This window comes from Ochotona curzoniae, unplaced genomic scaffold (genome assembly GCF_017591425.1).
Source record: "Ochotona curzoniae isolate NIBS_2020 unplaced genomic scaffold, NIBS_Ocur_1.0 scaffold_1037, whole genome shotgun sequence".
In the NCBI taxonomy this organism is placed as follows: Eukaryota; Metazoa; Chordata; class Mammalia; order Lagomorpha; family Ochotonidae; genus Ochotona; species Ochotona curzoniae.
In genome coordinates, this window is record NW_024467083.1 from 33671839 (window position 1) to 33684063 (window position 12225).

Below are 12225 nucleotides of genomic sequence, written 5' to 3' on the forward strand. Positions count from 1 at the left end.
AGAGAGAGAGATTAAATATACATACAGGTATATATATATATACATGATGCCATGAAAAAATAGCACCGTGACTATACTAAGCATTAAAAATTTGGTAAAACATTAACAAATATACTTGAATTATTTGAAAGGCAGAGAGAGTGAAAGTGAGCGTGAGAGATTAATCTTCCACCTGCTGCTTCACTCCCTAAATAAGTGTAATAACCAGGCTAAGTCAGGCTGAAGCCAGGAGGATGAACTTCATCTGAGCTTCCCCATATGCATACAGAGACTATGGCCATCTTCCACTGCTTTCCCAGCCACATCAGCAGGGAGCTGAACTGGACACAAAGCACGAGGAACAAGAACCAGTGTCCATAGGGAATACTGGGGCTGGACAGGGTGGATTAGCCCACTGTTCCAAAACACTAGCCCCTACATGACATTCTCATACAAGAGTAATGCCAATAATGGAAAATGATCATATTCTGTAAGATCTCTCCATTGTTTCACTGAATCCTGCAACCTTTCCTATTAAAAACACCTGAATTTTTAAAATTATTTATTTATTTATTTATTTGAAAGGCAGAGTGACTAGGAGACAGGGAGAGAAAGAAATCTTCATTCCCCCAGTGACTGAAACAGTAGTCGGAACGGGTCAGGCTAAAGCCAGGAACTCCATTCGGGTCTCCCATATGAATGGGACATCACAGCAAACTTTCTCAGACACAGCAGGAAGAAGCTGATCAAAGTGAAGTAACTGAGACTCCCACCAATGCCTTGAGAGGAAAAGCCAGCAACAAGCACAGCTAAACCCACCTGCCATAGCACAACACTGGCCCCAACTTTCTTACCCTTTTAAAAATACAGATGTTACTGGGCCCGGCAACATGGCCTAGCGGCTAAAGTCCTCGCCTTGAACATGCTGGGATCCCATATGGGCATCAGTTCTAATCCCGGCAGCTCCACTTCCCATCCAGCTCCCTGCTTGTGGCCTGGGACAGCAGTCGAGGATGGCCCAAAGCCTTGGGACCCTGCACCCGTGTGGAAGACCTGGAAGAAGTTCTTGGATCCTGGCTTTGGATCGGCATAGCGTCGGCCGTTGCGCTCACTTGGGGAGTGAATCATCGGACGGAAGATCTCTCTCACTGTCTCTTCTCCTCTCTGTATATCTGACTTTCCAATAAAAATAATAAATAAATCTTTAAAAAAAATACAGATATTATTTTCCATTTCCAATGCTAGAGCCATGGGTAGTCTGTCCAATAGCTACTGGATGTTACCACAGGTTTTTCTGCATTCCTGTATAGAAATAATGACATTAAGACTCTTACACAAACCAGTCACAATGCAAGTGCAGGTGTCTGGGGCAGCAGTTAAGAAGCCGCTTGGGATGCCTGTACACCACATGGAGTGTCCGGTGCACAAGTTCCAGCCTCACTGCTGATTCCAGCTTCCTACGAAACAGCACTCCGGGCGACAAAAGGCTAGGGTTCAAAAGAACCCCAGCTTCCACCCAGGCCACCGTTACTGTGCGCATTCAAAATGAACCAGTGCACGGGAGCAGTTTGTGCCTCAGCCTCTGTTCAACTCCCTCAAACAAAATAAATGAAGGCCATGCTTTTGAGCAAAACAAAACAACAACAAAAACAAAACAAAAAAAACAAATCAAGAAATACAATCAATGTCTGCCTCTCTCTCAAACCAGACAGTTCTTTTATCCAAAACACCTGGTAACACTTGACACTGCTTTTTAGTCACAAAGTTGCTATGGAGTATGAAAATTTTATAGCTTCCTAATAAATCATAACTAAATACCCAGAAATAATAAACAATTACAAAAACTCCTTGCAAAATCTCAGCTTCTGGAAGTATCCTTCCCTCCTCCTAGACCTTTTGAGAACCCTGACCTTCACGCAGTTCATAGATTCAACTGGATCAGAATTTCAACTACAAATACCCTTCCTTTATGTCTTCTGAATGGGATTAACTCAATGCTTCTCTAACTAAGTTAAACTCCAAGAAATGGGCTTCCAAACACCTCCCTCCCAATGCAACACTGAAAGAGAGATGAGCTTGCTTCTCAGGAATTTGACGATAAAGTATACTGAAAAAGAACAAAGCCATATATACTCAGCCTTCACTGTGCTCTTTTATCAGCTGATTCAGAAAGATACATTAATGTTGCAAAAGTTTACAAAGAATAAAAGATGAACTAAGTGCTGGTTTAAGGCATATCAGCTTAGGCCTCTGTGACACCAGCATTCATAAAGGCACTGGTTCGAGTCAAGGCCGGTCCACTTGCCTGCTAATGCACCAAGGAAAGCAGCAGAAGCTGGGCCAAGACTTTGGGCCTCTGCACCCAAATGCAGACCCAGATGAAGTCCCAGGCTCCGGGACTGAGGAGTAAAGTACCAGACCGAAGAACTCTAACAGCCTTTCAGATAATCTAAAAAAATAAAAACACACATCCTAAAGTTCTACTTATTGCCAAACGCCAAGCCCAAATATTAACTGGTTCAATTTAACTACAGCCCTTTTAAACTCTTTCAACTCGCTTGTACAGTTGAATTTGCTTTTTATATCAATTTTGTGATGTGGGGGCCCAGTTTTTTCATTTCAGAAAAGTAAGAGACACCAAAAAACTTTTAGGAGCCGCTAAACTAGCACATAAAGAACTACTCCATTTCCCAGAGACAGACAGTTGAGTTGGCTTGGTTTAGGCATTCTTCCCTCATATTCATTGAGGAGATCCTGAGTACGAAATTAGTCTTTCGAAGAATACTTCAGTCCAGCCAAGAAGTTTCAATATCCAGACACACATATTAAAAATTCCCAGCTCCCAGAAGAGCATCCTCACAACTGCCAAAAGAAAATGCCAAAGGCATACCCTATCCCAAACTGGCCACACTGCTAGACTCTTCAACACTCCTATATCTTGTGCCATCTCATATTCAATTCTCTAAAACTACTAAATTCCTTCCTAACTGAACAGACTTTTAAGGAAGGTTTTCTGGTTTTAATTCCACCCTGACTTGCCTACATCACATTCGGCTGTCAAGACAACTTTCCCTCACGTAACCATTCTAACCCTAAAGCAGGGGATCATTTACTGAGTAACTATTCAGAAATACCTGTTGAAAGAATGACAGAATTCTTTCGCCCATAAAGGTAAGCTATCAGCACCCACACAGCTTCTCTGGTCCAAGCTGGGCTCTGAAAGCCTTCCCTCCCGCAAACATACAAGTTCAAGCTTGAAAAATGCTGTTTCCCCTTAAACACAACAGAATATACTCATAATAATAGTATCATATAGGTCAGATTGGCAAGGGCAATCTACATTCCACACACAACTCTAACACTAACAAACTGGACCCCAAACACAACTACGGGGCCCTATCTTTTCAAGACACTCAGTTCCAATGGGGATTGCACCATGGTATGAAGACACTACTGGATTAGTAGTAGAAATCAATACTCCCAACTTTGTCACCAATGTAACATATGACCTTGGAAAAGTTTTCCCTTTAAGCTTCAATTCCCTATTTGGTAAAATGTGAGACAACATCCACCCTCCCATTCTCAGAGATTGAAGGAGACTGAACACAACAAGTTTTATTCTATTACAAGTTATTCGCATAAAGCCATGTCAACAGAAAGGCCTACCATTCTTTATATTCTTGTAGCACTCACCCTGTTGAAGATGTTTTGGCCCTTCATACCTTCTACAAGTCACTCCATTCAAAGATACCAACTATTCATCAATCAACCTGAGCGCACCATACCAGCACCGCTTTTAAAAAAATAAGTAACTCACAGAGGGGAATTCCACTACACTTCCACAAATCCCGGCAAACTCTTCGGAAACACTTTTCATCCTTACAAACACAGCCGCTCTGCACCAACAAGCCATCTGGCTTCTAGACCAAAAACATCCATGTGCAAACTAACCAGTGACATTTAGTCAACTTCTAACACAGAGATGGGCCTGCCATTCCTACACACAACCAGACAGGAGCCACTCACGGACCTCGTTCCACAGGTCAGCTGCCCTCTGAGGAGCAGCTCGGCGCTCACCCCTTACACAGACACAGACACACACACACACACACACGCACGCTGGACCACGGGGGATGCTCCCATCCTGAGCCTGTCAGCGCCTGTCAGGGGCACAGAGGACTCCCCCTCCACCCGCTGACTTTCCCGCCCCCATCCCCCAAGCCTGTCAGGGACACCCCCTGCACCCCCCGCCTGCCTGCAGGGACTCCCCGGGAAGCTCAGGATCCCCTGCCCTGCTGTCCCCTCCCCCATCTCGCCGCCGCTCCCGGAGCTCCGGGTCCGGGGAGATGACAGTAGCTTCCCAGGAAGAGCGCTCCTTAGGCCCCGAGGCCTTGCCCGCCCCGAGCCGTCCTACTCACCGTGTCAGAGGCCGAGGCCGAGAGCGATGAGAGTGCAGACAAGTGGGGGAGAGGAGGAGGAGGGAGTGTGTGTGTGTGTGTGTGTGTCTGTGTGTGTCTGTGTGTGCGCCGTGGGGGCAGAGGGTGGCCGCCAGGCGCCTCCGCTTCCCCGGGTCCACAGCGGATCCCTCCCGCTCTCGTCAGGAGTCGGCCAGCGGCTAAGCCGACTGGCGGAAACGCGCGAGAGAGCGAGGAGAGCGAGGAGAGCGAGAAGGGAAAAGGCGGAGGGTTCACGGTGCGGAGGGAGGCGGTGGAAACAGGGGAGGCGGGTCCCGCCACCGAGACCGGGATCGTCTCCCCCTCCGCAAAGCGAACCCAAAATGGCGGCGGCAGCGGCGGCGGCGGCGGCGGCTCCTCGGGAGGAGGGAGCGAAGGGCGCCCCGTGCCTCCCCCCACCCCGACACACACACCCGCTTCCCACTCCTCCCTCCTCGCCCGCTCCCCCTCCTTACCCGCTCCCGGCCGATTCCGGTCGCGGAGCGCGCACGCCCTCCGACACGCGTACGAGCGTCCCCCGGCTCGTCGCTCGCGGCTTCCCACCAACCACCAGCCTTCGGCCGCCCCGCGCGCCCGCCAGCCCTTGAGCGCCCGCTCCGAGGCGCCTGCTCGCGAGGCCCGCCTTTCCTTCTCGGCCCCTGTCAAGCCGGCGGTGGCGCAGGCCCTCACGCGGACCTTCGCGGCGCGGGCCCGAGCCGCCTCCTCCTCCCTCCTCTCCCCCTTCCCCGCCCCCACGGCCGCCAACCGCCGCCACGGCCGCCGCCGCCTCCTCAGCCCCCCCACCTTCCGCCGCGTGCGCGTGCGCCTCCCACAATCCCCGCCGCGGGGCCGTTCCATTCCTGTCGGCCGCCAGGGCGGGCGAGCAGAGGACGGGCCCCGAGCGGGGAGAGCTGCCCGGCACTCCGGAGCGTTGGGCGAGTGGCCAGCGGAGCCCCGCCACCACCTACCTCCTTGGGTTCGGCGTCGCGGCGCCGCGGCCCACTTCCGGTCGCCTCGCGCGGGGCGCCGTGAGGCGGTCGTGGGCCGCCCAGCGCCCCTCTGCCGGCCGGCGGTTGGAGGCCGCGGCGGCTGCGCGTTGAGGCGCTTCCTGCCGTGAGACCTGAGCTTTTTTTTTTTTTTTTTTTCCCCCCGGTTTTGGGACGGGCGCTCTGCAGCTGGGATCCCGGGCTGGGGCTTGTTGGTCACCGTCGCGGGACGTCCTTGGGGTAAGGTGGCTGGGCTCGCTCGCAATCGCCTTGTGGTTGGGGGAGTGAGTTTCGCGAACGGCTCGTCTTCCCCGGGATGGGCGAGGGGGGAGGCTCCCGACCGGGGACCCCTGAAGAACCGACTGGCAGGTTTCCTTTTGTGGTTGTTGATGAAGAGAATTTCAAACCACTGAGAGCGTGCGGCGTTTTGGTGCCCTCCGAGCACTCCTCGTGGCTTGCTGCGTCCTCAGCCCCTCAGGCAACCTCGAACCCTCCCTTTCTAGTGAAAGCCCGCGCGTGTGTAAGTCCATTGGACTTGGTTTCCCTCATCCTGTGCATCAGCGAGTTACTTCAAACTTAAGGGAGAAATGAGTGAGCTCCGAATGTGCCTTCAGGGCTGATGCCTGAAATGAGATCATGAAGGCGGCGCGGCGAAAGGGGGAACACGTTATAGCTGACAGTTAATTTTGGTAAGGACTGTAGGTGTCCCATCCTTCCAAATCATCTGGGGACTGATGCAAGCCTGGGCCTGTCAGTTCGCAGTAGCTACTGAAGACTTCTTTCTTAAAACTGGGGACTGATCTTATTGGTTGTATTCATGAGAAATATGGACTGTTAATGTCCAAAGAGAACCTCAAAGTGCATAGAATCTAGTCATTTTCAGTTTTTAAGGTAAAACAGAATAAATTAGGGAAAAGGTCTATTTGGGTCTTTCACATCTCTGGCCCTTTAGTAGTCTTGGAAATAATTCAAACATTACTCCAGAACTAATTGATCTTACAAGCCCATTCTACCTCTAAATTTTAAGGAAAGTCCTGAATATCCCCCCTTGCAATTTATGCCTCAGATTTTGTGTGCCGTTTTATTCAGAGGAAATCAGCCTTAATGACCTCAAAGTATATACTTTCCCTCACCAAATCCCACCCCTCGTTTTACACTGATCTCTAACTGCTTCATTTATGCGAGTGACTTGTACAGTCCCAAGGGCAGGGACTGTGTCTGGCCTCATTTTGTGTACTTTTGTAATCAGATGCAACACAAGTCGTGAAAATACTGAAACAAATGTTGTATACCTAAATAGCCACAAAGAAAAAGCATTGGTGGACGATCACCTGAAGACAACGTATGTTTTTTACCCAATCGTAATAAACACCACTTGAGAGAGATAATCTTATCTACATTTCCTACTCAAGAAGCTTGGATTCACAGAAGTCCAGTAACTTGATCTTTTTTTTAAAGACTTTTTTATTTTTATTGGAAAGTCGAAGAGACAGAGAGGAAGATATCTGTGTGCTGATTCACTCCCCTTAAGTGGCCACAATGGCCAGAGCTGAGCCAATCCGAAACCAGGAGCTCTTCTGGGTCTCCCACGTGGGTACAGGGTCCCAGGGCTTTGGGCCGTCCTTGACTGTGTTCCCAGGCCCCCGGCAGGAACCTGGATTGGAAGCAGGACTGCCGGGATTAGAATGGGCGCCCATGTGGGATCCCGGCACGTTCAAGGCGAGGACTTCTGCCGCTAGGCTATTGCACTGGGCCCTTCTACCTTTTTAATGAGTGATAACATGGGCCTGGCGCAATAGCATAGTGGTTAAGATCCTCGCCTTGCACATACCAGGACCCCATATGGACACTGGTTCTAATTCCAGCAGCCCTGCTTCGCATCCAGCTCCCTGCTTGTGGCCTGGGAAAGCAGTGGAGGACTGCCCAAAGCCTTGGGACCCTGCACCCGCGGGAGCCCCGGAAGAAGCTCCTGGCTCCTGGCTCCTGGCTTCAGGTTGGCTCAGCTCCAGCTGTTGCGGCAGCTTGGGGAGTGAATCATTGGATGGAAGGTCTTCCTCTCTGTCACTCCTCCTCTCTGTATATCTGACTTTCCAATAAAAATAAAGAAATCTTTTTAAAAAATCAGTGATAACAAGATATATATGTCACTCTGCATCTTTTGGTGGTTGCCCGTGTGTTGGAGATTCTTCTTAGTTGCAGTGAATCAATAATTCAGGAATACTGGACTTCTTAATTATAGACTGAACCCTAGTCACGAGTACACTCAACTTTTGTGAATTCTTTAGGAATCTGTCATACAGCCTGGACCCCAGGCTCAGTTATCCAGAATGTGCTGCAGGCCCGGAAAGCTTATCACTCCTTTTTGTTTTCTTCCTTCTTGCTTTGTCCATGAGAAGTTTTGTGAATTCCTAGAATAAAGGATCAGTATGATTTCAATATTTCTATCATGTCTGTTGGCTCTTTGGAAAACATCTGTCCTGAATGTTTAATTGGTTGAACTATTCAAATGATGGTGGGCATTTGGTGCAGTTCAGTAACCTGGTGTGACCTAATAAGACATGTAGACCTGGCGGGGAGCTTACATGCCATGTCGGGGTTCCTGTGTCTGACACCGGCTCTGACTCCTGACTGACCGTAGCTTCCTGCTGTGGCTGCCCCTGAAACAGCCATGATGGATCACATGGCTCCGTTCCTTCCACCGGCACCAAGACCTGGATTGAGTTCTCAGCTGCAGCCTTGAGCCCACCCTCTCCCCACTGGCCATTTGGGGAATGGACCAACAGATGGAAGCTCTCTGCCAGTCTCTCTCTGCTTCTCAAATAATCTAAGGGCCTAGTGCAGTGGCTTAGTAGCTAATACTCCTCCCTCAAACGTGGGGATCCCTCGCTCCTATCTCTGGCTGCTCCACTTCCCATCCAGCTGCTTGTGGCTTAGGCAAGAAGCAGGGTATGTATGGCCCAAAGAATTGGGTCCCTGGGGCCCGGCGCGGTGGCGCAGTGGTTAAGGTCCTCACCTTGCACGCCCGGGATCCCATATGGGAGCCAGTTCTAATCCCGGCAGCCCCGGAAGAAGTTCCTGGATCCCGGCTTCCGATCGGCATAGTATCGGCCGTTGCGCTCACTTGGGGAGTGAATCATCGGACGGAAGATCTTCCTCTCTGTCTCCCCTCTCTGTATAACCGCCTTTCCAATAAAAAAAAATAATAAAAATAAATCTTAAAAAAAAAAAAAAAGAATTGGGCCCCTGCACCCACATAGGAGACCTAGAGGGGGTTCCAAGCTCTTATCTAAGAATCGGCTTAGCTCTGGCCAATGAGGCCATTTGGGGAGTTTACCAGTGGATGGAAGATCTCTCTGTCTCTGCTTCTCTGTAGATACTGCGTTTTCAATCAGAATAAATCAGTCTTTAAAAATAAGTTAATATTATTTTTAAAGAAATATCACTTGTTCTTGGCCCTGGTTCCTGACACAGCTCCTAAAAATCTTGTGATTCCTGTGTGATAGAGCTGCATATAGGAATCTCCACCCCTATCCAAGTGACTGGAACCGATCATGAAATGACCTGATCGAGGCTGGTAACCACAAAGTCCAAGCAATGATTAGAAGCTTGGAATTTCCAGCTCCACTTCCCTACCCAGAGAATGTGGGGCTGGAGATTGAATTAATGATCGGTTATACCTACATGAAGATGGCTTCATAGAAAATCTGAACTGTCAACTCTAGAGAGCTTCTGGGTCAGTGAACACCTCCAAGGGGTGGGAATGTGCCCCGGACTCCACGGGGATAAAGGCTTCTGCAGTGGAGACTGGCCCTTACCCTACGCGCCTCTTCATCTGTTCACTTTAGTGTTCATTTGTACACTATATAAAACCCTTTATTATAAACTCAAGTGAAGTGTCCTTGAGTCCCTTGTGTCATTTTAGCAAGTTGTCAGACTTGAAGGCATCATGGGAATCCCTGATAGCCAAGTTAGACAGAAGTGTGGACAGCCTAAGCACCTGCTACTTTTATACTTAAGAATTGTTTGGTGTGGAGAACCCACTCATCTGATGTCAGAAAACATTGGAAGTACAAGCTGCAGTTTTTCTGTGTTTAGTGCAGATTTGACCATATTCTGATTGCACAGTGGTTTCCCATATATCAATAAATGTGTGATTTTCGTCACTCTTTCCATAGAGAAGCCTGTTCCTACTTTGACATATGGGCTTTGCTGGATGGGGCTGCAGGAGAGTGTGGCAGAAGTGTTACCGGGCTGCTACACAGCTTAGATTTCTAGAAACCTGAAACTACTCAACTGTCTTGGCCTTGTGCCATTGCCTTGAGAACAAGCATCTGCCACCCTCCAGGAAGATGGAAGGCAGGGTAGAATAAAGTCAACCATGACAGCTTAGGCCAGCCTAGACCAACCCAAAGCAAAACAAGTCACCAGCCTACCCATACCTGTAAAGTTGCCAACAGTGACAGTTAACACTTCAGCCCACTAAGTTTTAGGAGACTTAGTTACATAGCAGTAGCCACTATAGAACTCCAGAGGATGTTGGGACAATAAAGTGACATAAAGTGTGTGTGTGTGTCTGTGTGTGTGTGTTATTGATACATATTGCTTAACCCGTGTACATTTTGTTCCTGTTGCTATTCTTTTTGTGTGACTAACAAACAACACTTTAAATTAACAACTTTATTGAGATACAATTCATATATCTGATAACTCCTCTCTGGAGCAGTACCTGGACTCAATTCTTAGACTCCAGCTTCCTGCTGATTCAGACCTGGACAACAGCAGTGCTGGCTCAAGCGATTGAATTTCCACACATACACACACACACAGCTTCACCATGTGGGTGCACTGGCGTGGCTTCCTTGCTCTGAGCGTCACCTGCTGTGGGCTCTCAGGGTTTGAACAGGAGATGGGAGCACACTCTGTCACCCTCTGCCTCTCAACCTTTTAAGCATTCACCCTCAAAGTATAATCACAGAATTGTACACCTATTCCTGCTATCTAATTTTAAAGCATTTTTATTACCTGGAAAAAAAGCCATGGAGAGACAAACCCTCGGCCTCTGACAGTTACTAATAAATTGATAAGAAAATCCTGGATATTTCATATAATTATATTATACTAAATGCCATATTTTGTGACTACCTGCTTTTATTTTGTGTTTGTTTAATTCATATTATAGAACTTCATTTCTTTCTTTTTAAAAGCAAATTTTTGATTTATTTGAATGAGAGAGGGCTGGGAGAGAGATGTATTTTCCACTGCTGTTTCGCTCCCCAGATGGCTACAATAGCCAGAGCTGTGCCAGGCTGAAATCAGGAGCCAGGAGCTTTATCCAGGTCTCCCACGTGGGTGGTAGGGGTACGGTCACATGGGCATCTTTCACTGCTTTTCTCAGGCCACTAGCAGGCAGCTGGAAAGTGGAGCACCTGTGGCAGGAACTGGTGCCCAAATGGGATGCTGGCATCACAGTCAGTGGCTTTACCTGCTGCATCATAGAGTCAGCACTAGAATTGTATTTCTTTCTTTCTTTCTTTTTTTAAAGATTTATTTATTTTGGTTGAAAAGTCAGATACACAGAGAGGAGGAGAGGCAGAAAGGATGATCTTCCGTCCAATGATTCACTCTCCAGGTGACTGCAGGCAGGGAGATGGATGGGAATGGGGCTACCGGGATTAGAACCCGCGCCCATATGGGATCCTGGTGCATTGAAGGTGAGAACTTTAGCCGCTAGGCCATCACGCCGGGCCCAAGAATTGTATGTCTTTTATTTCCAAGTAATATTCTGTTGTATAGCTATACCATATTATGTTTATGCATTCATAAGTTGAAAGATATTCAAGTTGTTTCTGCTTCCTGGCTATTGTGAATAATGCTGCTGTGAGTACTTGGGCACATGTTTTGTGTACACACATGATTTCATTTCTCTTACATAACCAAGGGTGGAAACGCTGAGTCACATGGTGACTTCATGTTTACTGTTTGAGGAACTGCTAACTTTTTCCAAAGTAGCTGCATCATTTTACAATTCCAGTAGCAGTGTGTGAGGATTCTGATTTCTTTCAGACGCCTCAGCACTTGCTATTGTTTGTCCTTTTGATTTTAGTCATTTAGGTGTGTGTAAAGTGGTGTTGCTTTCTGTGTTTGCGTTTTCATAATGACTGGTAATGCTGAGCTCCTGGCTCCTGGCTTTGGCTCAGGTCATTCTGGCTGTTTTGGCCACTTGGGTAGTGAACCAGCAGATGGAAGATCTTTCTCTCTTCTCTCTGTAAATCTACCTTGCCAATAAAATAAAAAGAAGAAGAAAAGTGGAGAGGAAATGACATAATAGTGCCACTGGTCAAGCTGCCACTCGGAATAGCCAATTACCTCACATCGTAGGTCTGAGACTGAGTTGCAGCTGCTCTGTTTATGCTCCAGTTTCCCCCTGATGGGCCCAGAGGGCAGCAGAAGACAGCCAGGAATGTGAGTCCTTGCCCCCAGTGTAGGAGTTCCAAGCCCTTGGTTTCAGCTTGGTCCAGCTTCTGTTGTAGAGGAATGAGTCAGAGAATGGAAGCTTTCTCTGTGTCTTTCTGCTTTTCAAATAGTAAATAAAACATTTGAAAGATATCTGCTGGTTTTTCTTAAAGTTTCTTTTATATATGTAAGACTATATATTCTTTTTTACTTTTTTAAGATTTATTTATTTTTATTGGAAAGTCAGATATTCAGAGAGGAGAGGCAGAGGGGAAGCTCTTCCATCTGTTGGTTCACTCCCCAAGTGGCCGCAAAGGCCCAGAGCTGAGCTTATCTGAAGCCAGGATCCTGGAACCTCTTCCAGATCTCCCATA

General features: G+C 48.0%; 2 protein-coding genes across 7 annotated transcripts in view; one reads left to right on the forward strand and one right to left on the reverse strand.

Annotated features, from left to right (window-relative positions):
* ASH1L (ASH1 like histone lysine methyltransferase) overlaps positions 1-5453 on the reverse strand; it is a 185567-nt gene extending 180114 nt beyond the window's left edge. For 3 of the 5 annotated variants that reach the window (XM_040999032.1, XM_040999031.1, XM_040999027.1), the window contains exon 1: positions 4889-5059. The gene's annotated coding sequence lies outside the window, so the exon portion shown is untranslated. Of the gene's footprint in view, positions 1-4397; positions 4836-4888; positions 5060-5380 lie in introns of those variants that run through there. The other 2 variants (XM_040999029.1, XM_040999028.1) reach the window with 2 other exon arrangements.
* Positions 5273-12225, forward strand: part of DAP3 (death associated protein 3) — a 33410-nt gene continuing 26457 nt past the window's right edge. The window contains exon 1 of one of the 2 annotated variants that reach the window (XM_040999038.1): positions 5273-5638. The gene's annotated coding sequence lies outside the window, so the exon portion shown is untranslated. The remainder of the gene's footprint in view (positions 5639-12225) is intronic. The other variant, XM_040999039.1, reaches the window with a different exon arrangement.